Raw genomic sequence first — 27,128 nt, forward strand, 5'->3', positions numbered from 1 at the left:
ATGCGCTGCGGCGCGCTCTTCAAAACAGCAATTTTTTCCACGGCTTAAGCATCAGCATCTCCATTATAAAGACAGTACTCAAATACCATAATGGTATATTCATCAATTGTAGGTACCGTGGGATGCTTAAACGACAGAGCAGAGTTGGCGAACAAATCGCAATTGAAAAATTCATTATATAAACTCCCGCTCAGCTCCATGAACTGAAATGAAAAACAAAAATGCCGATCGATAAATAAACTCGCAGCAACTAGTGTACCAACAAGAAAAATACAACGTATCTCTGGAACCAGCTGTATCCCTATAACCAATAAAAATTGAAGATACGTTATGCAGAATATTTTATTCGAATTGGTATATACCGCCACCTCCCAAAACATTTACTGTTTTCCCTGAAACACCCCTTATATTGTAAATGTAAATATCTCAATTGCAAGCAAGGGAAAAACGGCCAGTGTACACAATTGGACGATATGTGTTGGATACTATGTGCAGAATGTAATTTTTTTCTACATTATCTTTATTAAAATGGAATGTGAACCTGAAAAAGCGAACGAAAGTGTTTCGCATTTACAGATGAAATCTCTCTCTGTCTCAAGTTCATTTATTTTTCTCCTGTCATATTGCACAGTGCGTCATATATTATCCAGCATAAAAAGCAGGGAAGGCAAAAATTTTGGGAAATCTGTGGTAGGGTCTTATGGGACCAAACTGCTGAGATCATCGATCCCTATGCTTACACATTACTTAATCTCCCTTAAAATAGTTTACGCGAAGGGCAACACACACACCCTGCCCGAGGGAGGACTCGAACCTCCGACGGGGGAGCCGCGCGAACCATGACAAGGCCCTCAAGACCGCTCGGCTACCCCGCGCGCAGGGAAAGTAGAGAAATCCTCTGCACAGAGCACATTACAACAAGGCTATTTTCGTGTCATATATATCGACGAAAAGAGAAGATTTTTTACATTTAAGGAGGCATATCCCTTGGCTGCAAATTTCAACTCGTACAATACATATAAATAACTTGACATTGCCACGATTAGCAATCAGTTTCCTCAAATACAACAGTTTTGGATCGAAATCACTAGTTTTTGATTTCTTCTAAAGAATATCATGTCTTATCACTTTCTACTTCGAATAATATTAACTTGTTCACATTCGCAGAATCACTGATCTAGTAATGGTGCCAGTACATCATTACGCTACATACGGAAAGGGCAATCTAGGAAACAATTATTTTTCTTACGACTGACATCCGCACCAGAGTCAGAGAATAAAAATCGTAGTCAATAAGGGCTGAGCAATGAACTTTGACAGAAAGACCAACTACACCACTGAGTACCGATCATTCTCGGTACAAGTATTTGTATCCGGACTTACGCTTTTGGACTGGTTTTCCTTTTCTTACCGACAGATGGCCTGTAAGAATATACGATATTTTTTTCCAAAGACCCTGCATAATCATAGTTAGTCGTTCTATCAGCAACTGAAATTCTGTTATAGGCCAAAAGCAGAAAGCTCTATAATTTGAAATAGTAAATACGCTGTTGCAGGCAAACGAAAATTAAGGCCTGGAGTAACGTTGCTACCTGATTACTTCGTCATCACAGAAATCGATCTCGTAATAAGCAATCAAGGCAGAGTGAATGTCCACGACCAAAGAAATTGCATCAATTTACAGGTCTCTTAATTGATGGTGGAGCAGAGAGAAAGTCTAACAGAGGATATGGCATCAGTGTTTGTGGACGTAACGCGATTAATGTAAGCCCGACTGCAACGGCTTTCTACTCCTTAGAAAATTAGTTCGTCGAGTAATTTGTTACTCGGAAGTCTTGAGATCACGTATTGGTTACTCATTAAGGCCGCCGCAGACTTGTGAAGCCAAACTGTCGGTATGAGATCGTTTAACAACGCAGGGAGAGAAACAGTAATTAGAAAATCAATTGGTAAATGATACACTACTCAGGGTTCAATATACACGGCTATCCAAAAGGCAAGCATGACAGGCCAAAGAGGGAAACGGAAAGCAGACTCTATTAACGACCATCGAGATTTCCCCACAAACTATGTGACGAACAGGCCAGATATAAGTATCAAGACTTGCATTTGAACAAAGAAAGTGTTACGAGCTGAGAGCCTTATAGATACAAATAGCTTCAAAAAGTTTGTTCAATGAATGAAGATAGAGACTTGGGGTGAATTGTAGCTTACACTTACAACTAGAATGTTTTTTTTTTTTAAATATCTGATTTTACAACGGTATATATTTTACATACATGTTTATGCAACCTTGGGATCCTTTTTATAGTTACTTTTGTAGCCAACGTTTTCATTCACAAGTGTTCAATGTGCACTTCACCCGACGCGCTGCTGTCACCCAGAAAGAATAAAACTCCTCCCACATTTTTGCGAGCATGTCTGGAGCTGCGGCATTCACTGCTGTTGCTATGTCGCGCCAGCGTTCGTCTGAAGTTATTGGAAGGGTAGGTAGACTGACGGAGTCTTTCACAAATTCCATAAAAAATCTAAATATACCGTGTGATCAGATAACCTTGGAGACCTGTAGTGCCGCGTTGCATTAGCCGAGCGGTCAGAGGCGCTGCAGTCATGGACTGTGCGGCTGGTCCCGGCGAAGGTTCGAGTCCTCCCTCGGGCATGGGAGTGTGTGTGTTTGTCCTTAGGATAATTTAGGTTAAGTAGTGTGTAAGCTTAGGGACTGATGACCTTAGCAGTTAAGTCCCATAAGATTTCACACACATTTGAACATTTGAACACCTGTAGTGCAAACCGAGATCTTTACGTCGTTCACGTTGTGGAAAGTACAGTGCCGCGCCCTCGACGAAAGTCTCGCTGCACAACTATAGGGTGTTTAAAAAAAGCAAAAAAAGTGTCGAATACTTTGAGAGGTGGTAGTACACATCTAAACAAGAAAAGTAAGTCCAATAAACATGAGTCCGGAAAGGCATACCGTCCAAGTAAAACATGTGTATGTGCCATTCAAGAAAAACGTTGAATACTTTGAGAGGTACTCGTCGACACAAGAAAAATAAGTCCAATAGACACCGGTCCGGAAATGCATAATTTCTGCGATAAACATGTGTTTACAGGAGGTGTTCAACGTGGAATTCATTCATGACAATGCACCCCTCTGCCCTCCGGCGTAGGGGATGACGCACCCTTTGAACTATAGGGTTGCGCGACGCTTGTTTGCGGATATTAGCACAGTCGTTACACTGTTTAGGCACGGTATTATGATGTCTTACAGTACTTTACCTATCTTTAGGTAGTTTGCAGTTGTGTGGTTCGGGTCGTGTTGTAGGCTACGTTAGTTGTGTTTGTGTGCCTTATTGTACAGTTCTGTCAAACCTGAGTACGTATCACGGTGTTTTACCTTCTTCCAAATGCGGATTCACTTGTGTATTTACTGTTATTGCACGGTTTGTATGTACAGATGATGTAGTAAATCAAAATTTTCTCTTTTCCACCGCTTCTTAGCAATGGGAGCCTATTACTAGACAAGTGAAATGGCGGGTATGACACTCTGCTATGATTTATCAAATGGCCGTAGCCTGCGAGCCCGTGTCCTTTACGCTGTAAAATGTCGACAGCACAGAGTGCCCTCTGATAAGCTGTTCGGCAGACTTTTTCTGCGTCTGAGTGATACAGACACCCTTGCACCTCGGAAGGCTGACATTGGAAGGCCCCGCACATTCTGCACGCCTGACATGGAGGAGCATGTGCTACGGTCGGTGGAAGAAACCACCGTGGACCAGTGTGCGACGATTAGCAGCACCAGAAGGCGTGTCTCAGTCTATTATTTGTACTTCATGAACAATTGCTGTGCCCATATCATCTACAGCGCGTTCAGGCCCTATGGCCATAGGATCATCGTGGCAGACGGCGGTTCTGTCAGTCACTGTCGCAGAAGTGTGTTTACATCCAAAATTTTATTTAGCAATGAGGCAGGGTTCACAAGAGATGGTGTTGTGAATTTCCATAACCATTATACACTCCTGGGAATGGAAAAAAGAACACATTGACACCGGTGTGTCAGACCCACCATACTTGCTACGGACACTGCGAGAGGGCTGTACAAGCAATGATCACACGCACGGCACAGCGGACACACCAGGAACCGCGGTGTTGGCCGTCGAATGGCGCTAGCTGCGCAGCATTTGTGCACCGCCGCCGTCAGTGTCAGCCAGTTTGCCGTGGCATACGGAGCTCCATCGCAGTCTTTAACACTGGTAGCATGCCGCGACAGCGTGGACGTGAACCGTATGTGCAGTTGACGGACTTTGAGCGAGGGCGTATAGTGGGCATGCGGGAGGCCGGGTGGACGTACCGCCGAATTGCTCAACACGTGGGGCGTGAGGTCTCCACAGTACATCGATGTTGTCGCCAGTGGTCGGCGGAAGGTGCACGTGCCCGTCGACCTGGGACCGGACCGCAGCGACGCACGGATGCACGCCAAGACCGTAGGATCCTACGCAGTGCCGTAGGGGACCGCACCGCCACTTCCCAGCAAATTAGGGACACTGTTGCTCCTGGGGTATCGGCGAGGACCATTCGCAACCGTCTCCATGAAGCTGGGCTACGGTCCCGCACACCGTTAGGCCGTCTTCCGCTCACGCCCCAACATCGTGCAGCCCGCCTCCAGTGGTGTCGCGACAGGCGTGAATGGAGGGACGAATGGAGACGTGTCGTCTTCAGCGATGAGAGTCGCTTCTGCCTTGGTGCCAATGATGGTCGTATGCGTGTTTGGCGCCGTGCAGGTGAGCGCCACAATCAGGACTGCATACGACCGAGGCACACAGGGCCAACACCCGGCATCATGGCGTGGGGAGCGATCTCCTACACTGGCCGTACACCACTGGTGATCGTCGAGGGGACACTGAATAGTGCACGGTACATCCAAACCGTCATCGAACCCATCGTTCTACCATTCCTAGACCGGCAAGGGAACTTGCTGTTCCAACAGGACAATGCACGTCCGCATGTATCCCGTGCCACCCAACGTGCTCTAGAAGGTGTAAGTCAACTACCCTGGCCAGCAAGATCTCCGGATCTGTCCCCCATTGAGCATGTTTGGGACTGGATGAAGCGTCGTCTCACGCGGTCTGCACGTCCAGCACGAACGCTGGTCCAACTGAGGCGCCAGGTGGAAATGGCATGGCAAGCCGTTCCACAGGACTACATCCAGCGTCTCTACGATCGTCTCCATGGGAGAATAGCAGCCTGCATTGCTGCGAAAGGTGGATATACACTGTACTAGTGCCGACATTGTGCATGCTCTGTTGCCTGTGTCTATGTGCCTGTGGTTCTGTCAGTGTGATCATGTGATGTATCTGACCCCAGGAATGTGTCAATAAAGTTTCCCCTTCCTGGGACAATGAATTCACGGTGTTCTTATTTCAATTTCCAGGAGTGTATATGGACAGATATAAATCCCCAAGCATTTCGGGAAAGAGGGCATCAACACCGATTCTCAATCAACTTATGGGCAGGCGTACTTGGCGATAGATCAATAGGGCCGTATGTGCTACCACAAAGGTTAACTGGGACGCATTATCTGGAATTTCTAATTAATGTATTGCCTACCTTGCTGGAGACTGTGCCATTGCAGAAACGAATGCAAATATTGTTCATGCCAGATGGCACACCAGCACACTTTGGTCACAAAGTGCGCGAACATCAGACGCAGACAATTCATCAGGGCCGCTGGATTGGGGAGGGAGGGGGGGCGGGGTACACCCTTGGCCTGCTCGCTGCTCAGACCTCAGTCCCCTAGACTTTTTGTTATGGGAACACTTGAAGGAATTGGTCTATGCCACGCCAACCAACGACGTGCAGGCACTACAGGGTGGCGTCTTCATTGCGTGCCAGCATGTGCAACAACTGGGGATAGTTCAAAGAGTGCGTCATCCCCTAAGCCGGAGGGCAGAGGGGTTCATTGTCATGAATGGATTCAACGTTGAACATCTCCTGTAAACACATGTTTATTGCAGAAATTATGCATTTCCGGTCCCGTGTCTATTGGCCTTATTATTCTTATTTCGACGAGTACCTCTCAAAGTATTCAACATTTTTCTTGAACTCCCTGTATAATTAATGGCACATACGGAAACGGTGAACGCCAAATGCCTTTTTTTCTTCTGTTATAGGCATTTCCATATATATACGGGCATTAGTTATATGTTTTCACGACACTGTGATCAACTAAATTTCTGGCGTGAAACTACGGGGACCCTATTTTTTTACTGATGTTTCGGCCGTACACCTTTTGCCTTCTTCTGTGCTGTCCTTTCAAACCCGCGGACCACGTCTCTGCACATACGGACAGAGGTACACACGCGTCAGAGACGTTGTCTGGCGCCATAAGACGTATGCGTAAATCGAATATGTGGCTGCGCGTTCCATCAATGCTGGAATATCGATGTATCATTATGAGAGGCACTGTACCAACGTCTTGGCGAGTTTATTAAATAAAACACCGGATTCCACGATTTGTCCAGGTGGAAAACCATCGCCTTTACTTATTCAATTCTTTGCCAAACGAATTCGAACTACTTATTTCACGACCAAGTCTCTAAAAGATGAAGTCGACACTAAAATACCTACATCGACATCTAAACTCCGTAAGCCACCTTGCGGTGTGCGGTGCAGGGTCAGTTGTGTACCACTTTCACTTCCCCCTTTTCTGTTCCAGTCGCGAATAGTTCGCGGGAAAAACGATTGCTGGTAAGCCATCGTTGCGACTCGAAACTCTCTGTCTTCACGGTCTTTTCGCGAGATATGCTAAGGAGGACTTGACATTTCAAGAAGGTACTCTCGCATCTTCCACAACGAAGCACACCTTGTTATAGACGCCGTTCCTGCACAGTCTGCTACTGGAGTTGCCTGATCATTATTGTGACGCTATTGTGCTTTCTAACTGTACCTGTAACGAAAGGGGCTGCTCTTCTTTGGTCTTCTCTATTTCCACTATCAATTCTATATGGCACGGATTCCATAGCCACGAGCAATATTCAGGTATTGGTTGAACGAGGGTTGTATAATATACCTCCTCTGTTGACAGACTAGGATTTCTTGAGGTTTCTTCCAATGAATCTTAGTGTGGCATCTGCCTTTCCTGCGATTAGTTTTATGTGGTCGTTCCAATTTAATTCGCTCCGTTCGCATAGACCTAGGTGTTTTATCGGAGGAATCGCTTCCGGTGACTGTTCTTCAATTGTGTGATCACACAGTAACTGGTGTTATTTGGTATTGAAGAATATTGGTAGGTAGGTTGATAGGACATCTGCTAAGACATGAGGGAATGACTTCCATGGTACTAGAGGGAGCTGTAGAGGGCAAAAACTGTAGAGGAAGACAGAGATTGGAATACGTCAAGCAAATAATTGAGGACGTATGGACGTAGGTTGCAAGTGCTACTCTGAGATGAAGAGGTTAGCACAGGAAAGGATTTCGTGGCGGGCCGCATCAAACCAGTCATGACCAAAAAAAAAAAAGGTCATCACAGAACAGACCCACTGTAGTCCTGATAGAGATTACGGTATTGGTGGGCCAACAGAGGTGCAAACCCAGTGCAGTCCCTGTAGAAATAATGGGATTGGTGGGCCATCAAAGATGCAGACCCACTGTAGTCCTTGTAGACACAGCCAGCAGCCATTTGTTGCGACTGTGCAGGTGCACAATCACCATCGAAAAGTCTTGCGGAGAATACAGCAAGTCCATAAACCACCACTTGTGCACACACAAAGTTTTTGGAATTGTCCTTACAAGGCTTGCAGACAATATAGCAAGTCCATAAACCACCACTTGGGCACTCACAAACTTTTTGGTGTGTCCTTAGAACCAGCAATGCTGTTAACCAGTCCCTTGCTGAATTATTAACACATGTGCAAACACTAACAGTCCTCTTTTTTTTCACATATTGTGCATATACTATGACCAACAGAAATATGTGCAGTGAAATGAATGCTTACAAGTTACTTAATTTGATGAACTGGAGTCAATTACAATTTTATAACATGAGAATACAATAACAAAGGTACAAAATACATCATTAAGGAAACATAACAATACAGACAACATTTGTAGTAATGCGGGCTTTACAAAAGAATAGAAATAAACATATACATCAGTGTTACAGGAATTATGAAATAAGTAAATATATAAAATAATGAGAATAGTTTACGAAATATTAATATCACACATGAGCATTGAAACAGAACAGAATTAATAATGTCTAAACATCTTAACAAAGTAAATAACATAGTATTTGAAAAATTCTACAACATAACTCTTATTAGCTAAACACATAAAGACAGGAAAAACACAAATACCCAAAGGTACACAAACACATAGGGGGATAACAAAAAAGGAAGGGACAGGGTTCGTATTCAGTGTAACATTTCGTACTGCAGTATTTTGCAAACAAAACTTTTTTTTTTTCTTGGAGATCTTCCTTCGTGCATCATTATTCCCAAAAGTCCTATCTATACCTGCTTTCTGTACTTTTTTCGTATAACTTTTGAATGCATTTCTTCCAATTCATCGCAACTCATTCTCTTATATAGTATACCCCCTCTTAAGCTAACGTAAATCTACTGAGCTCAGCTATATATACTAAGGGACGAGGCAATGCAGCAGTACAAAACAATTAACACAAACAGCAATGACAAAAAAATGGAAATTGGCAAAGCAAGCTATAGTAAATCTAAATTACCACGCAAATGCAACATTACAACTAATATGAGCCAATGTGCAGCAACAAGAAAAATAAATCAGTAGTAAAACTAGCTTAACAGAGTAATACAAAGTGAAATTTAGTAGCACTATGCCTGGCAAACAGCAGCAGCAAATGCACTAACTTATATCTAAACATGACAAAGCTCAAGCAGGAAAAATATTACACTAAAGACAACAATGCACATAACGGAAATGTCTATTTACATCTTAATATCTATGTCATTAAAGTGGTGCACCACAAAAACTTATTCTATAAAAAATTACCGAGTAGTTAAAAAGAAAATTATGTATGCAGTTACTGTTATTAATCTCTTCTTATTGTTCTTTCCATTCCAAGTGCTCCTTTTTCGAAGAATGTGGATCATAAAATTATTATTTAATAGATCTGTTGGCAGAAAGTGTTCACATTAGCAAATGCATTTAATTTTATTTTATTAAACCAATGCTGCAACACAGCTGGAAACCAGATATTAAACAAAATGAGCAATCTCTCAACTAGAAAGACAATAGATGTAAAATGTATCTCATCATTTCATTAGGCATTTTAGCAAATATCATAAATTAAGAGCTCCACAGTGTAATCATATGTTTTCAAGTTTGAGCGTGTCGTATTTGCGATGCTTTCGACAAAGAAATGTCAATAGCGAGGATAATGGCCTCCTTTTTTCTCCACCTGTACCTCTGAAAGGCACAGCCAAATGGCTTTTTTCCAGGTGACTGTCGCGCAGCTGGGTGCCCACGACGCATTACGTGAATGTGGTCACTTAACTTTCTTACCGAAATATTTACGACACCAGTTTGCACTACAGTGACAGTCTCATATAAAAAATTTCACAGGTCGTGAATTTGTGTTGCAAATGTGTAGAAACAAAATCCTATGAATGTAACAGTGTCCAAAAAATTTTCGCCAGCATTGTGATACATTCACGCATTTACACACATTTCATAACTCTTAAAGTACGATTCTTGGTTTCCAACATCCTTTTTCACAAGTCGGAGTCCCTAACAACTATTCATTACTCCTTACCTTATTACACATATACATATTCGTCGACACGTCAATCTTGCGATGACACTTCAATATTTCATCATAATAAATACATAGCATAATCAGATTCCTCATATAGCATCATCACATTGATCATAAACAAACCTCAACACCATAATACACATCGTCGTCGTAAGATCAGTCACATCTCAAAATTGTCGTAGCTTTCTGAATATTTTAAAACCTAAAAAAAATTCTCTGCTCATTTAAATAGTGTCATCTATCTCAAACGTACTTTAAAAATCATGACCCCATAGGAAATACATCATTCAAAGCTCTCATTGTATCACAATGGTTCTGAAAAAATATGAAGAGTTCACAAAGTACAGAAAAAATACAATTTCATAAGTGTGAAGTTATCCAACTGTGTAACTGCGTAAACATCTGTCACTGACGTAGTAAAAAAAATGTTTGTCTCTCTCAGTTAAATGGTCAGATAGCTGTGTAATTCTGTATTACAGAAATATGGTACTGATGTGTAAAGTTGTATAAGCAAATACCATATAAGCTAGGGCTCCTTGTGCTTGCCAAACACATAGTACACAAAGTAAGCGTGTACCCCCCTGAGGATTAATGTAATTATACCCTCAGGTGTAACAGATTACAGCAATGGAATGAAATGTATCACGGAAAACCTTTGTATCATTGTACTTCAAAAATCTTTAAAAATAAATGTTTTAAGTACAAAATCAATCACTCACATATGTGTACTGTAGCGCTAAACTGTGCGTCTTGTTGTAAGATAATCTCTGTGGAAGTGTCGTAGTTATTGTCCTCCGAAAGCTAAGTTCTGCAGAAGTCAATGTACTTACCTCATGATAAAAAAAGTGAAATGTTTTGCGTGTAGATATCTTACTTATTACGCTTATTGCCGTGATGAAGAAAGTACTGTACTGTAACGTATTGTTGTGCTATGGTAAAGGCTGTCTCATTGTAGCTATACCACAAAAGTTACTACGTAAACATGTTTTCCTTTCCAGAAGAATTCAGAAAAACTGTGCAGATATAAAACAGAAACACCGCAAAAGCAACATTGTAAATTGTCACTCATTAGCAGCGTCATGATAAAATCGTGTAACTGTCACATAAACTAACCACTGTGTCATCTGGTATCTCGCAGAAAGTACTTTAAATGCAGAATGTATTTTCAAGTAAACCAAAATGTTGCATTAAAATCTCATTAGCAGCACCAGTATATGTTCTAACAAGGGGAGGTCGCCAATTGTGAAATTCAGTTTCGATTCATACTGCGCATAATAGAAGCTCATGGCCAGAGGTGTAATGTGGCAAAGAACCAAGATGCACTTCTCAGCCGTTGTCGAGAAAATCGAGTTAAAAGAAACCGTTGCGGTGAAATACTCTCTACGATTATTAATATTTTATAGCGTCGTGGCGCAGCGGTAAGCGCCCTGGTTCATAATCTAAAGGTCGCCGGATCGAATCTCGCGCCATGCAACTTTTTTTTATTATTTGTTTTTTTGTAATTCAAATGTACATATATATATAATTCCCGGCAATCACTTGCAACAATTATGCATGTCGTATAAAAATAATACTTAAAATAAAACACAATATCACAAATAGTATTAAAGTGGATACAGTTTATTGAAAAGTTCGGTATACAGTCGCACATAATTAACAGTTGGTGACCAGAAGTAGCTGGAGTATCGCACGAACCGGAGTGATAGTTACCATAGAAACATGGAAAGCAGAAAACAGCACGACATCGAGCACATCTGATAAACAATGCGTTTTTACAAGAACAATTGTTTTTTAAATATCTGTTGCGAAACACATCTGATTGACACTCTGAAAAAATTATTCTATCGTTCGTCAGGTTTGATGCATACCACGCGTATCGTATCATATCGGCAAAAATCGGAGAAGACAATTGATGGTGGACGATGGATTGGATATATATATATATATATGTGTGTGTTTGTGTATACATTTGAATTACAAAAAACAAAATAAAAAAATTTGCATGGCGCGTGATTCGATCCGGCAACCTTCGGATTACGAACCCGAACGCTTACCGCTGCGCCACGACGCTGCAGATAATTATTAATCGTAGAGAGTATTTCACCGCAACGGTTTCTTTTAACTGTCGATTTTCTCGACAACGGCTGAGAAGTGCATCTTGGTGCTTTTCCACATTACACCTCTGGCCATGAGCTTTTATTACGCACAGTATGAATCGAATCTGAATTTCACAATTGGCGGCCTCCCCTTGTAAGTATGTAAGCCTGATAGTCGTTACATAATCGTGCAACTAACAAGCAAGAATGTACAAATAACAACACTGTCGTCTGTTCACTATAACAATGCATTCGTAATTTCTGTTCAAAAATGTTCCCTAGGTTCTCGACTGGATAGTTAACTTCAAAACATTGTTGCATGTTAACAGTTTATCAGTGTGACAAATTGTACTAGTAGCGTGAAGCGAAAAGTTTAATGGCAAAGACTAAGTTAAAAAGCAGATTATCTTTCAATAAACGGTTTTACATGTGAAATGTGGTGTAAACCTTTACTCTTCGTAGTACACAGAGTTTCAACTTCAACGCAATTATCATGTGGTATACGTCGGTAAAGAATACTGGAATTTTTCTCAAGGTTAGCGTCTATGTTATTTTTCTCTGAGCCAGCCGGCGCACGCGGTTGCCTGCGGTGCGAGTCATTGTCTGTCTCTTTGTTGGGGCGCGTCGTTATTAGGGTTAGGAGACCTAACTTCTACCAATTCTCCTTGTCGAGAGGGCCCTGCTCTGTTTGAGTCCCGCCAGTTCTGATGAAATTCAGGTCTGTCGTTTTGTCGGTAGTTTACATAGTTTCTTTTTTGTTGGTCATGTGGTGGAGAATTTCTCTCGGAATCGTAACTGCGCGGTGGACCGTTGCGTCTGAAGTTATTCTGTCTCCCTTGATAATAACTGTTCTGGTTGCCACATTGACTGTTTCTATGATTGTCTCTGTCATATTCATTACTATGGAAATGAGATCTTTCTCTGTAACTATTACTCTGCCAGTGGTTGTCATACAGGTGATGTCTGTTTTGGTCACGATTTTCGTTGTAAGAATAGCCTTGTCGTGTCCAGTTATTGTTTCTGTCGTCACGGAATTGTGACAGATGTGACCTGTAGTGATTGTTTTCCTGTTTTCACATCCCGCGACTGCCTGTGTCAATTTCTAATTCTTATAAGAGTCCCTGAAAAGCTTCAATGTCGTCTTTGCAACGTCCTGCCAAAATAATATGTCGTAAATGTTCAGGTAATTTGGTTAAGCAAATGCGGATGAGTTCTGAGGGGCTGTATGGGTTTGACAGGTACTGATTCTTGTGCAACATGTTTTCAAAATATTTCACAAGACTGGAAAATTCAGATTGTTCGAAATGTTTCATCATTATGATGCTATGTCTTACTCGGTCTTGTGTAGCTTGTGACCAATATGCTGAGAGGAAGGCATGATAAAATTCTCCTTCACTGTAACAATCGTGAATGACCGATCGCATTCTTACAGCTGGTTCATTCTCTAAGTAGCCACACATAAATTCTAATCTGTGCTCTAATGACCAGTTGGGAGGAAAACAATGAGAGAATTGATGCAGCCACGCTTGTGAATGAATGTCGTTGCCAGAATTCTTAAATGTTTTGAATTTACGTGTAGTAATGAACAGCTTATAGTCAAAATCATCGTGTCGGCGAGTAGCATATTGGTCATTGTTATGTCGTGTCGGCGGTTCCATCTCAAAATTCGGTGCACCTTGCCAATTTCTTTCATAATTTCCCAAATGCCCTGTGTTATTATTTTCTGGCTTTTCTGTATTTCTAAGTCCCTCTTCCCGTGTTGGAGCGCGAGTGTCCTCTGAAATATGTAATTTTTGTATTACTTGTGCCAACTGATCTTGTACTTCCCGGATTTCTCTTTTGTGTTGCGTATTAATTTGATTCTGATTTTGTTTGAATTTCTTAATTTGTTCATACTCTTCTGTGTCAGTGATGGCTACAGGTCTTGTGTTATTCAGATCACCATCTACCTTTGCAGATAAGTTAGTGAACTGATCCGAAAGTTTGGCTACTTTCTCCGATAGTGTACTTATTTCCTCAGTGTGTTTTTCTGAACCAAGTTTCAGAGTGGCCACTTGTGTTGAAATCGTATCTACTGTGTCCTTTAAGTTTTCCTGAGTTTTTGCAAGTAGTGTAACCGAATCGGTAGATGCAACTGAGTCAATTTTAGCCCACAAGATCTCATGATTTTCATGAACAATGGTTTGCAGTTCTTTTATGGCTGCTTCGTGATTCTGTAATGCATTTTCATGCCGCGAAAAAATAGGTTGAAAATGCTCACAAATTTGTGTTTTTGCGTCATTACAGACTATTGACATTTCGATTCAATGTTATGTAATTCAGTAGTTAAATCTTCACGTGTTTGTTCAAGTCTGGTGTCTAACTTTTGAAGCTTTTGCTGTATTTGTCTCTGATTTTGTTCCATTGTGTCTAACTGTTGCTGTGTTTGTATCTGGTGTTGTTCCATTGTGTCTAACTTTTGAAGATTTTGTTCCATTGTGTCTAACTTTTGAAGCTTTTGTCCCATTTGTTGCATTAATTGTAATAACAATGCACTGGTGTCTGAAACATGTTCCTCAGCGCTATTCGGCAATGCATTTGAACCGGCAATATTCGCATTTTGAAAAGCAGAAAATGTGTCTTGACTTATTTGAGAAAACGGCGAGGATGCAAAACCTGAATCTACAGTATTTGCAAGATTGTGTCCTGTCATTTCGGATTCCTGAGGCAAGCTGTTGCCGACCGATCGATCGTTAATGCTTCCCTGTTCACTAATTGTTTCACTGCCTACACCATTATTTGCAGCCCGCTCCATTTCCCTATGCACAGTTACCAAATTACTGCTTTGAACATTAGTTAATTCATTACACAGTGGCGCTAACACACTGTTTTCGTCTTCACTGTCATTTCTCAGTTTACTTCGGAGCCTAGTATTACGTTTTTCACACGCCATTATTGTCACAGTATTTCACACAACAACACAGAAAACCACAATTTGAAGAGAAAAATAAGAAAACACATTAACATAACATTGATAATCATATCTCGTTAATTGCAAGCACAGCTGCGAAATACTTGGTGCAAATCTACATGCATGCCACAACTGTTTTACTGTACGAGAATGAAAAACTACAACTACAAAGGAAATTCTCTCTACAATTAAGTGCTAGCAATAAACAAAGGCTGCACTAATTACACAAACTACAAGAAAAAATCAGAAGATTCCAGTGAGGTAACCTGGCAGGGTCGCCATATGAAACGTCCCCTTAGAAAAATTAATTAATTACTGTGCTGATAAACCTCTTACATTATTTGATTTTCAAACAACTGAGCAGAACTGAACGCACTCAGACATTTCGCTCTTTACCTATTCTGATCAACACTAAACTGACACAATATTTTTAGCGCAATGCAATCTGACTTTCAAAAATCCCTACAAAAGAATGGCCCTGACTAACATTAACCTATACCTTTCACAAATCACTTACCTCACCAAAAATCTTCGTTACTCGAACTACTGCAATACAGCGAGCGCCACTACTGCCAGCTAAATGAAAGATTCAAACTGCTGAAGGCACTAACGACTGATAGGCATAGTTAGCAAATGAAAGATTTTGATAGAAAACAAACAATGTATTTACCTTAATAGTGTTCAAAAGTCATAGTATATATAGCAGTTCATGACATCCATTCTTACAAATTTCAAAACTCCGCCATTTCTCTCCCCACATCCACCACTGCTGGCGGCTCACCTCCAACCGCGCAACGCTACGCGCTGTTAACATCCAGCTGCCCAACACTACAATGGCAGACAACAATGAAAACTAGCCACAGACTGCACACAGCACAGCGAGTGATTTTCATACAGAGCGCTATGTGGGGTTACCAATAAGAAAACCCAAATAGCCCACTTACAAAGTCTTCGAACCACTCTGATATCTGTGAATCTATTCCGTATGCTCGTACCTTCGTTAACAGTCTGCAGTGTGGCACCACGTCGAACGCTTTCCGGAACTCCAGGAATATGTAATGAGCCCATTACCCTTCATCCATTGTTCTCAGGATATCACTTGAGAAAAGGGCAAGCTGAGTTTCGCATGAGGCCTCCTATTGGATATTTTTCTGTGGAAACCCACCCTTACTCGTCTCCTAATCGGTGAATTGTTCGTAATAGTATCTTTAGCTAGCCATCAAGACCTTCGGACCTAACAGCGTTAGATTTGGCGCCTACTCATATGTGCAGCAGAATGGTAGATATATTGAATGAATTTTCCCGTGGACATAATTGCTTCAAAAAGGAACGGAGATATGCACTGAGACAAGCAACACAATATATTATCCTGAGAGCTTACTCGTGGGGTTTTGAAAATTTTTTGCAGGTTGTGGTTTCGGACACATATAAATGTAACATGTAGGTCCATATGATGTTTTTCAATTATCAATTCTGGCCGCGCGGAGAGGCCACGCGGTTTTGGGCGCCATGCATGGGCTGCGCAGCCACGCCCGGCGAAGTTTCGAGTCCTCCCTCAGGCATGGGTGTGTGTGTTATTCTTAGCATAAGTTAGTTTAACTTAGTTTAAGTAGTGTGAAAGTCTAGGGACCGATGACCTATGCAGTTTGGTCCCTTAAGAATTCACACACATCTGAACATTTATCAATTCTGTCACCTCCAGATGTCCAAACTTTTTCACCTTTCCTCCTCGGACACCTGAAGGAACAATAAGTCGAATAGAGGTATATGCAGGATGTGGTTTGTGAGGGATTGTTTGATTCCAGAAATGATGATGTGTGACTAGGGCCTCCCGTCGGGTAGACAGTTCACCGGGTACAACTCTTTCGATTTGACGCCACTTCGGCGACCTGCGCGTCGATGGAGATGAAATGATGATGATTAGGACAACACAACACCCAGTCCCTGAGCGGAGAAAATCTCCGACCCAGCCGGGAATGTCCAGAATGAGTGTTCAAAGAAAAAAGTATAGCGAACCAACCAAATTATCAACTGTGAAGTACTGGAATAAGTTACACGTTTTAATGTCTTGGATGTGAACTCTCTTATAGGTAAGATTCCGGCACTGAAGAGAAGGTAAAGCTTAATGAGCAGCTTGCTGGGCTCCGATACAGGAATGTGACAAAGAACCGGGGCGTCGGGTAAAGTACGCTTGGTATGGTGCTGCAGCCAGCCTGAGTGTGGTTTCTGGCTTTCCCAGACTTGTCTAGTCATATGCCAGATATGTGCTCGTTCCCACTTCTGAAACACAACACCAACAGTTCCTAATACACACCACGCAGAACAAAGTTCATATGTCTCACAAGCTGATGCAGTGCACAATTTTACTACCTCAGTCTAACAGCCAACTGGTACGATAACAAGAACACCTGCACTCAGATTTACATAAAAATGATTTCCACATTGTTTGTAAGATATTTTCTGTAACTAGTCAACTGTTCAACAGGCAGAACAACAATAGAAGAAAAAGGAGAAAACTGAAGCTGAGGAACTGATTTTTCTTGCAGCGAAAAAAGATTTAAATTTTTAAAATTATGTCGGTCCAAAAATCGGTTGTTATATAGGGCTGGAACCAGTACTGAAAAACAAATACGAATCCTAGGTCAGAGTAAGAAAAATAATACTCCTGCGCTGTAACTGTGATCCAAATGAGACCATACAAGAAATGATGTGAGAAACGAATTAGACATTTCTTAGGTAAAACAAAACGTAGACAGTGGCTCTAACATGTAATAAGTAAGTATGATGATTGAACCCATGACATGAGCTACCGTTTCTTTTTTTTTTTTTTTAATTTCGGCTCTGTTTATTTCAGTAATGCGTAGTTTTCTGGCCGTAATGTTTAACTTTCGTTCACGTCACTACAACCGATGCCGGTAGGTCAATGTGCGGAAACGTTAGGAGATGCTTCCCATACTTAGGCACACCTACTGCAGCAGTTAGCAGGGAGATGGTATAGAGTGCGGTGAGGCTGCAGCGGAAATTTATGAGCTGCAGAACGGCAGACGAAAGACGCTTATCTTGTGCGCGCCAAACGCCCTGTTTCAGGTTATAAGGAAAGTCAAAATGGAAATTTTTCGAACTACACTTGAATGTCTCATTATATCATTACGTTGTACGCTTAGTGTCAATATAAATAAGAAAGTAAGATTTTCTTTTCCACAGAAAGCAATTGCTGACACCCGAATCATGGGCTTCATAAGTCAAGGTTTCCAAATACTGAGAGGAACTGTTTACAGAAAACTAGAAAGTCAGGCGGAAGACGACCTCGAAGAAGACCAGTTTGCGTGTCAGAGAAATGTACAGAAGGTACGTTTAAAAAAAAGGTAACCTACAATTACAGCGTTTGTAGATTTACAGAAAAAATTTGGCGTTGTTGACTGTATTATACTCTTTGAAACACTCAAGCTAGCGGGAATAAAATACGGAAGAGAATAAAAGTTTTTCAGAGATGGTGCTGCAGAAGAATGCTGAATTTAGATGGATAAATCAGATAGCATAAAAAGGGATACTGAATCTGATTGGAGAGAAAATAAATTTGTGGCACAACTAGACTAAAAGAAAGGATAGATTCGTAGGACACATTATGAGGGATCAAAAAATAGATTAGTTGGAGGGAAATATGGGAAGAGGGGCGGGGGAGGTAGGGAGAAATATGGAGGGAGGCCAAAGCTTGACTATAGTTGGGAGATGGATGTATGTGGCAGCAGCTGCACAGAGATGAAGAATCTTGCACGGGATAGACTAGCCTAGACAGCTGGATTAAATCATTCTTCAGACTAAAGGCCGCAATAACAGTTTATTTCATTAAGAGGTTTTACAAGGAAGACAACAAAGAATTTTTTTTAACGAAAACGAATCGAAGTCAGAGTTCTGCTACATCAGTCTCGTCTGGTGTACTGGAATGACTGGTCATGCCAGGTCAGGGTACGCAGACGTGTGCAATAGTCAGGCCTATCAGGATCATTTTCTTTCTGTTAAATTAAGTCATTTTTTTCTAAAGCTGGCCCTGTTGTGTAAAACAGTAGGTAACATATGTATCTACATGTCTATATCTACATGATTACTCTGCACTTCACATTTAAGTGTTTAGCAAAGGGTGCACAGAACCACTTTCACATTATTTCTCTGCCACTCCACTCTCGAACAGCACGTTCGAGGACTGAACATCTCAGTCATTCCATGTGAGTTCTGGATTCTCTTATTTTACCACGATGGTCATTTCTCCGTACGTAAATGAAAGACAACAAAATAATTTTGCACTCTGTAAAGAGGGTTAGTAATCGAAATTTCGTGAAAATACCTTGCCGCAATGAAAAAGCACTGTTTTAATGGCTGCCACAGCAACTCGATAATCAGATCCGTGCCACTCTATTTCTTATTTCGTCTTGAAACAACAAAAAAATCTGACTTTGCCTGAAGTTTTCGATGTCCTCCGTCTGTTCTATCTGGTAACGATTCCATACCGCGCAGCAATATGCCAGAAGAGGAAGCACAAGCCTGAGTTGTAAATATGTTGCGCCTTCTAAGTTACTGTTGGTTCGCCTTCCCCACAAAATTTTATGTGTAATGATCCCAATTTAACTTGTCCGTAATTGTAATCCCTGGGTGTTTAGTTGACCCGACTACCGTTAAACTTGTCTGATTTATCGCTAACTGAAATTTGACAGAATTTTTTGAATACTCATGTGGATGACCTCACACTTTATACTGTTCAGAGTCAATTGGCAATTTTCCTGCCATGCAGATATCTTTCTAAATCATTTTCTAACTGGATTTGATTTTACGATAACTTTTCTAGCCGGTAAACGACAGCATCATCTGTAATCAGTCTAAGATGACTGCTCAGATTGTCTCCTAAATCATAAGCGGATCAAGAACAACGGCTTCCTTGGGAAACCAAAGATATCACTTCGGTATCAGTGGATAATTTCCCTTCAGTTACAACGAACTGTGATTTATCTGACGGGAAATTGTCAATCCAGTCCCACACATGAGACGATACTTCAAAGACACTCAATTTGATTAGATCCTGCTTGGTAATGTCGAACATCTAGTACCCTGTTGTATACGGGACGTCTACCTCCGGCTGTCAATCATGCATGCTCGCTTTCTGCTCGTGGCGATCCAAACAACTATACCATGAGATCACAGAAGGTGTATCGGCCGAAGGGGCAGGAGGGTGCTCATCAAAAACCGCACATAGCCCACTTACATAAACAAGGAAGAAATGATTGAGGACTGTGCAATGGGAACCGAGCCAATTAACATGTCAAATTTATTGGACGATTCTTTCGCCCGCAGGAGTACAGCATGATATGCACGCACCTTGCATGCGCTGTGGATTTCCCTTCCCACTGTCACCTCCACCCAGCTCCGCCCCAAATGCATCCTCCACTAACATCCAGAGAGAGGGGAGGGGAGGGGAGGGAGAAGAGTGGCCGGCATTCATTCCGGCGTTCCCGCGGGGTTACTTGTAACAATACCAGAAAATTACTCGCGGATTAGTTTCCCTCTCTGCCCGAGCGGGCGCGCGCTTGTAAATAATTCCCAGCAGTACACGCGGCGTGCGTGCGGCGGCCTTCAGGGGACACACTCCACCCAGCCAGTCCGAAATGCCGCCCGCGGTTTCTGCTCCAACCGGCATGATGCAGCTTCCCGCTACAGGTCTCAGGCGGTAGTCGCAGGCGAGGAATCCTAGTAGCAAAGTGGTCGTCCTATGGGCGAGTATATAAAAATCTCTTTATGTTCAAACAGCACCATATTTGAGTAGGAAATCGAGCTCAGGAAATATAACATTATGTCCATCCACAGGAGATGTGTGCCTTTTATACGGGGTGATTCTAATTAACATTTATAAAACCCATGAAACGACGTAGATGACACTGAGATAAGTAATTTAATATGAGACACATGCAGTCGCAAATGTCGATAAGTACCCCAAAAATAGATGGGAAGTGTTGATGGTTCAGATGGCTCTGAGCACTATGGGACTTAACATCTGAGGTCATCAGTCCAATAGAACTTAGAACTGCTTAAACCTAACTAACCTAAGGACATCACACACATCCATGCCCGAGGCAGGATTCGAACCTGCGACCGTAGCAGACGCGCGGTTCCGGACTCCAGCGCCTAGAACCGCTTGGCCACCGTGGCCGGCCGAAATGAACATGTGACGTCAGCAAATGACGCACCTCACCGCACGTGAAACGCTTGCGCCTGGGCGTGAAGGGCTGAGTGATGGAATTGTGTGTGTACTGTGTGTGTATTGAACCGGGGACCTAGAAACGACAGAGAGGCTTCGTCTCGCCGTAGCCCTCAGTGGTACACAACCCCACAACAGGCCAAAGCAGTCCACTCACCTCACCGCCGACCCACACCGAACCCAGGGTTACTGAAGTGATGGAATGCTTACATTCGAGCAAACGGTGTAAATTTCGAACACCTTTTGTAAGTGTGATCTGTTGTAAACGTAGAAGTTATAAAACTATTGTCCTCGCTGTTAACCAAGTAAAAGCTGTTCTTATTTTGTGTTTCTTTCCGTTTTTCCCTTCGTTTATCGCTTACTGACTTTATTTAGTAATGAAAACGTAGCTCATTTACTGGCAATGATGCAATTGGGAAGCTTATACTCTACTTGTGACGCAATACGGTAGGTTTTTGTCGTACTGTGCTTTGCAATAAACCAGTGGAGACAGGAAGACCGGTAAATAAAATAATAAATCTTACCTCAAAGTAAACACGTAACTGTCTTACGCAATAAAAAAAATATTACCTGGCAAACACAAGTCTCGAACCCAGAGATGCACGTGCTGAAGTCGCGCACGTGGGTCCCAGAACCATCATTGACGTGAATAGCTGATTTGGGATTATATAGGTGCGACAGACCTGGTGACGTCACATTTTTAACATTTTTCTTCCACTTTTGGGATATTTCCCGACGTTAGCGACCCCATATATCTCAGATTTAATTACTTGTCTCAGCGTCATTACGTCGCTTCGGAGGTTTTTAAACGTCAGTAAGAATAGCTGTGTATGGTGGCGCTCTGTCTCGCTGGAGGCCAGGGGTGGGTGTAGAAAGGAGCACATAAATAGATGAATTGGGAAAAGGGGAAGTGCAGGAACATGCCCGGAGTGTCGCGGATGTTGGCAGGCCGATTCCGTGATTCGGAGAGGCTCACAAGCCCCCGATAGACTCCACCCAGCGGATTAACGACGAGGGTGTGGGTGTGATTCTTAGGCGGTTTCCTCCATGTGGCCGGCCGAAGTGGCCGTGCGGTTAAAGGCGCTGCAGTCTGGAACCGCAAGACCGCTACGGCCGCAGGTTCGTTTTAGGAGACAATCTGAGTAGCCGTCTTAGATTGTTTGCAGATGATGCTGTCATTTACGTTCTTGTAAAGTCATTAGATGTCCAAAATGAATTGCAAAATGATTTAGATAAGATATCTGTATGTTGCGAAAAGTTGCGATTGATCCTGAATAAAGAAAAGTGTGAAATATTCACATGAGTACTAAAAGAAATCAGGTAAATTTCGATTACGCGGTAAGTCACGCAAATCTGAAGGCTGTAAATTCAACTAAATACTTGGGGATTACAATTACAAACAACCTAAACTGGAACGATCACGTGGATAATGTTGTGGGTAGAGCAAACCCTAAGACTGAGATTCATTGGCAGAACACTTAGAAGGTGCAACAGGTCTACGAAAGAGACTGCTTACACCACGCTTGTCCGCCCTATTCTGGAGTATTGCAGTGCGGTGTGGGATCCGCATCAGGTGGCACTGACAACGAAAAAGTAAAAAGAAGGGCGGATCGTTTTGTGCTATCGCGAAATAGGGGAGATAGTGCCACAGACATGATACGTGAATTGGAGTGGCAATAATTAAAACAAAGTTTTTCGTTGCGACGGCATCTTCTGATGAAATTTCAGACACTAGTTTTCTTCTCCGATTGCGAAAACATTCTGTTGGCACCCATCCACATAGGGAGAAATGATCATCACGACAAAATAAGAGAAATCGCTGCTCACACAGAAAAATTTAAGTGGTCTTTTTTCACGCGCGCCGTTCAAGAGTGGAACGGTGGAGAGAGACAGCTTGAAGATGATTCACTGAACCCTCTGCCAGGCACTTTATTCTGAATAGCAGAGTAATCATGTAGATGTAGATGTAGATGGTGGTAACACAGACTTAGCTGACACCAAGGTGTCATTTCGTCCATGTATGTGTCGGTCAATTTATATCGGCCATCCACCGGAGATTGCACGGTGTAGGCACGTGACGATGTCAACTTACATAGGCAGCTGAGAGAGCAAGTACTATGTAGACTAGGGGGATTTTCCACGTATTCATAGAAAATGATATATATTGCAGAAAACGTAATGTAAGTTACGAGGTGCCGCTACTGATGAAATGTTCGGTGAAACGAGAAACTGGCCACTAGTAGCCACTAGTGGCGTGTAGCCGACAGCCGGGCGAGAATGAGGCAATCGCCAAAGAGACGATAACGTCGCCGCGTTCAAATTAAAATAGCTTAAAATGTTGGAAGTAAAATCCTGTTGTGGTCTGTATGTGACTTTGTAAAGATCTCAGCGCCCAGTGAACCTTGAACTATACTGAATTTAAAGGGATTTGTTTATAATTATCATGCGTCAGTGACAGTCAGGGTTTTAAGTGGTGTATTACTGTAATAAATTCGAGGCAATATATTTGTGTAGAATTCAACATGTAGTGGCTGATATTAGTGGTTGAGACTTTAATGGTGTTCGGATGGATTGATACCGTGGTCTGTGAGACAGTTTAGAGTCAGAATTGAGTGTAACTGTACTTATAGAGAGGCTATGAAAGTTATATTGTGTTTATTCTATTTAACGAGTTATTCTTAGAGAGTGGCGATTTATCGTAATCAATTATCCTCATGCGAGGAGTCCAAATCCCTCCTTTCAGACATCTAGTTTCCCTCACGAGACAATGTTTTATTTAATATGAGTTAACTGAAACATCGACATGGAACTCATGATTGCGTATCATACAAACAGGCTGGGAAAAATACTATTCGAGATCATATTGTTTAGATGAAATGATAGTGTTTGAATATGTATAATCATCACGTTCCATTTAATTTTTATTTAGATAACATTGTGGTACCAATGATGAATTCTTCTCGGGTTATCAGCCGAGTGGTGGCGTAGTCTTGTCGCAACGTTTCAATGAGTTTCGTATCCATCATCATTGGAATATGCCGAGGAAGATTGCAATCGCATTTATGGTACCAGTTGTTTAAATTTGCGGCACTCGCAACTTATGCGCTACCGATCGAGTACAAGTTGTCGGCCTTAGGAGATGCCTCACGAATATGTGGCCGAAATAGTAATAGCCGTAACATTTGCTGTCCCACGATGGTAATAGTTCAGTCACAGTAGTATGAATAAAGAACCCCTACTCTGTGAGGGTCCCCGGTTCATATAATTAATCACTGAATTATGTTGTAAATTGACCTTCAACTATGTTAACAGCCGCGTGGTTTGAGGCGCCATGTCACGGATTGCGCGGCCCCTCCCGCCGGAGGTTCGAGTCCTCCCTCGGGCATGGGTGTTTGTGTTGTTCTTAGCATAAGTTAGTTCAAGTAGCGCGTAAGTCTAGGGACCGATGATCTTAGGAATTCACACACATTTGAACATTTGAACTATGTTAATATATATTACGTACCTCTTGACAGAGGAGATATGTGCTCATTATAACATGTTGCCCGATTAGTGTCCTAAAAGAAACATCACCAACCACAGATATACGTATACTATATCATTAGTGTTATCCGGATACCGCTGTATAATGTGTAATTCACCACTATATGCCACGAGAACGGACACCCCCTCCCCAGTGAAAGAGGAGGCGGATAGTGTTGTGTTGGCAGTGGGGAAGCAGTAACAGCAGAATCGAACGTCAGGGCACCGAGCGAGGTGGCGCAGTGGTTAGACACTGGACTCGAATTCGGGAGGACGACGGTTCAATCCCGTGTCCGGCCATCCTGATTTAGGTTTTCCGTGATTTCCCTAAATCACTCCAAGCAAATGCCGGGATGGTTCCTCTGAAAGGTCACGGCCGACTTCCTTCCCTAATCCGATGAGACCGATGACCTCGCTGTCTGGTCTCCTTCCCCAAACAACCCAACCCCAACTATCGAACGTCAGGAGAGCTCAATGCCTTCGGGCGTGGGCTAGTTACAGGATGCCTCCTGAGTAGTAATATGATCAGGGACATTTCAGACCCTCTAAAGCTGTCCAAGATGACTTTGGTGATGTGATAGTGAAGTGAAAACCCGAAGGAACAACCGTAGCTAAAAAAAGAACAGGCAGACCTCACGTACTGATGGGCAGGGACCTCAGTTCATAACTGAGGATGGTTGTAAGAAATCGCATGAAATCGGTGAATCACTCGAGAGTTGTAAAGTGTAACTAGCAGCCGAGCTAGCTCAATGACTGTGCGTGTTAAGGTAAAAAGAATGTGGTGGAACGATCGAGCAGGTCCTCACAAGACTCTCGTGCCAATCCTAAGCGACACTTGAGGTACAGTACAGAGCGGCGGCACTGGCCCGTGGATGATTGCAAACAAATGATTTGGGACGATGACTCACGCTGTACACTGAGGAAATCAGATGAATAGATTTGAATGCCGGAAGCACGTTGCTTGCGATATGTGTGGTGCCAACAGTGAAGTGCGGAGGAGGTGGTGTCATGGCATGGGGATGTCTTTCGTGGCTAGGGTGTGGTCACTTTATTACACTTAGGAAATCGTTAAATGCGGAGTGATACGAAAACATTTCACAGCAATGTGTACCGCGTACAGTAGAGGACGAGTTCGGAGTAGATGATTTTTTGTATCAGGTTGACAATGCACGCTGCCATAAAGCAGCATATATGAAGCAGTGTTTTGTGGGCAATAACATTCCTGAAATACATTCGCTTGTTCAGAGTTCCTACCTGAAGCCAGTGGAGCACCTTTGGGATGAGTTAGAATTTCGACTTCGCTCCAGACTCCAGCGTTGAATAAGACTCCTCTGGTTTCGGCTCTTGAGGAAGAATAGGCTGCCATTTCTCCACCGACATTCAGGTATCTGATTGACAGCGTCCACAGCAGAGCTGTAGGCATCATTTAGGCGAACGGTGGATACACCCCATATTAATGTTCGCTAATAGGATTCTTTTTCTCAGATAGTGTATTGTTAATCACAAAATTATGTTCTAAATTAGGCTTCCGCCTAAATTAATGGTACGTGATGTAGGCATACTTCTTGACAAAGTATTTTTGTCATCATTATTACATACAGCCCGCCTTGAGCTCTAAAAGTGACAACTCCAACAGCAGGCATAGAAAAAATTAAATGAAACAACAAGTTTACTGTGACTGGCAAAAGTAAACTTGTTGTTTCATTTAATGTCAATAACAGTCACGGTAAAGCCTAACCTAAAATGTGCGCATTTAAAGACATAGAAGAACCTAGTCTAGGCCAAGGAGTACATGCTTCCTAGACGACGTTGCAATGAATATTACTAATGTATCAATGCATCAAAGTTTTTATGTTACTAAGACTGTTGTCTAGCCAGTCAAACAAACTAATTCGATTTGTTGCCCATGTTTATATGTAGCTATGAGCATAAATTAATAATTATCTCAAGATGGGTGGCATGCTCGGCATTCAGTACATACATGCAGCCGTGAGGGGGTGTTCTCCTTGTATCCCCCCCCCCCCCACCTCTCCGTCCTTGGGCGGGGTCGCCTCTGTGTTTGGTAATGGAAGACAAAATAAAGAAAAATCAGTGTATCATTATAACTTTATTGGATCTAGAAAAAGTCTTGATCAATTTAATTTGGAATTGTAAGTCGACAATCCTAAGAAAACTGGGATTAAAGTTGAGAGACAGACCAATAATCTACAACATTTGCAAATATAGTGTGTAACTGGTATAAATGTAAATTTTTATATGTGGTATCTTAATGTGTACATAAATCAGCGTGTTGGTTCTTTGTTCTCTGCGTCGAACAGTCTCCCCAGAAATCCCTAACAAACTTTATGTTTTCATGTTTCCTGCACGGTCATAACTGCACCACTAAGTCGATTACGCTCGTCAGTGTAGACTAACCATTTTAGCGTGTACTCGTACATACTTCAACACCAGACCTGCTGCATTAATGGCTTACTCTTGCCACACATACTTGGAGGTGCTAATCAACCTAAAAACATATCCTCTTAATAG

Source organism: Schistocerca americana, chromosome 3 (genome assembly GCF_021461395.2).
Source record: "Schistocerca americana isolate TAMUIC-IGC-003095 chromosome 3, iqSchAmer2.1, whole genome shotgun sequence".
NCBI classification, from domain to species: domain Eukaryota; kingdom Metazoa; phylum Arthropoda; class Insecta; order Orthoptera; family Acrididae; genus Schistocerca; species Schistocerca americana.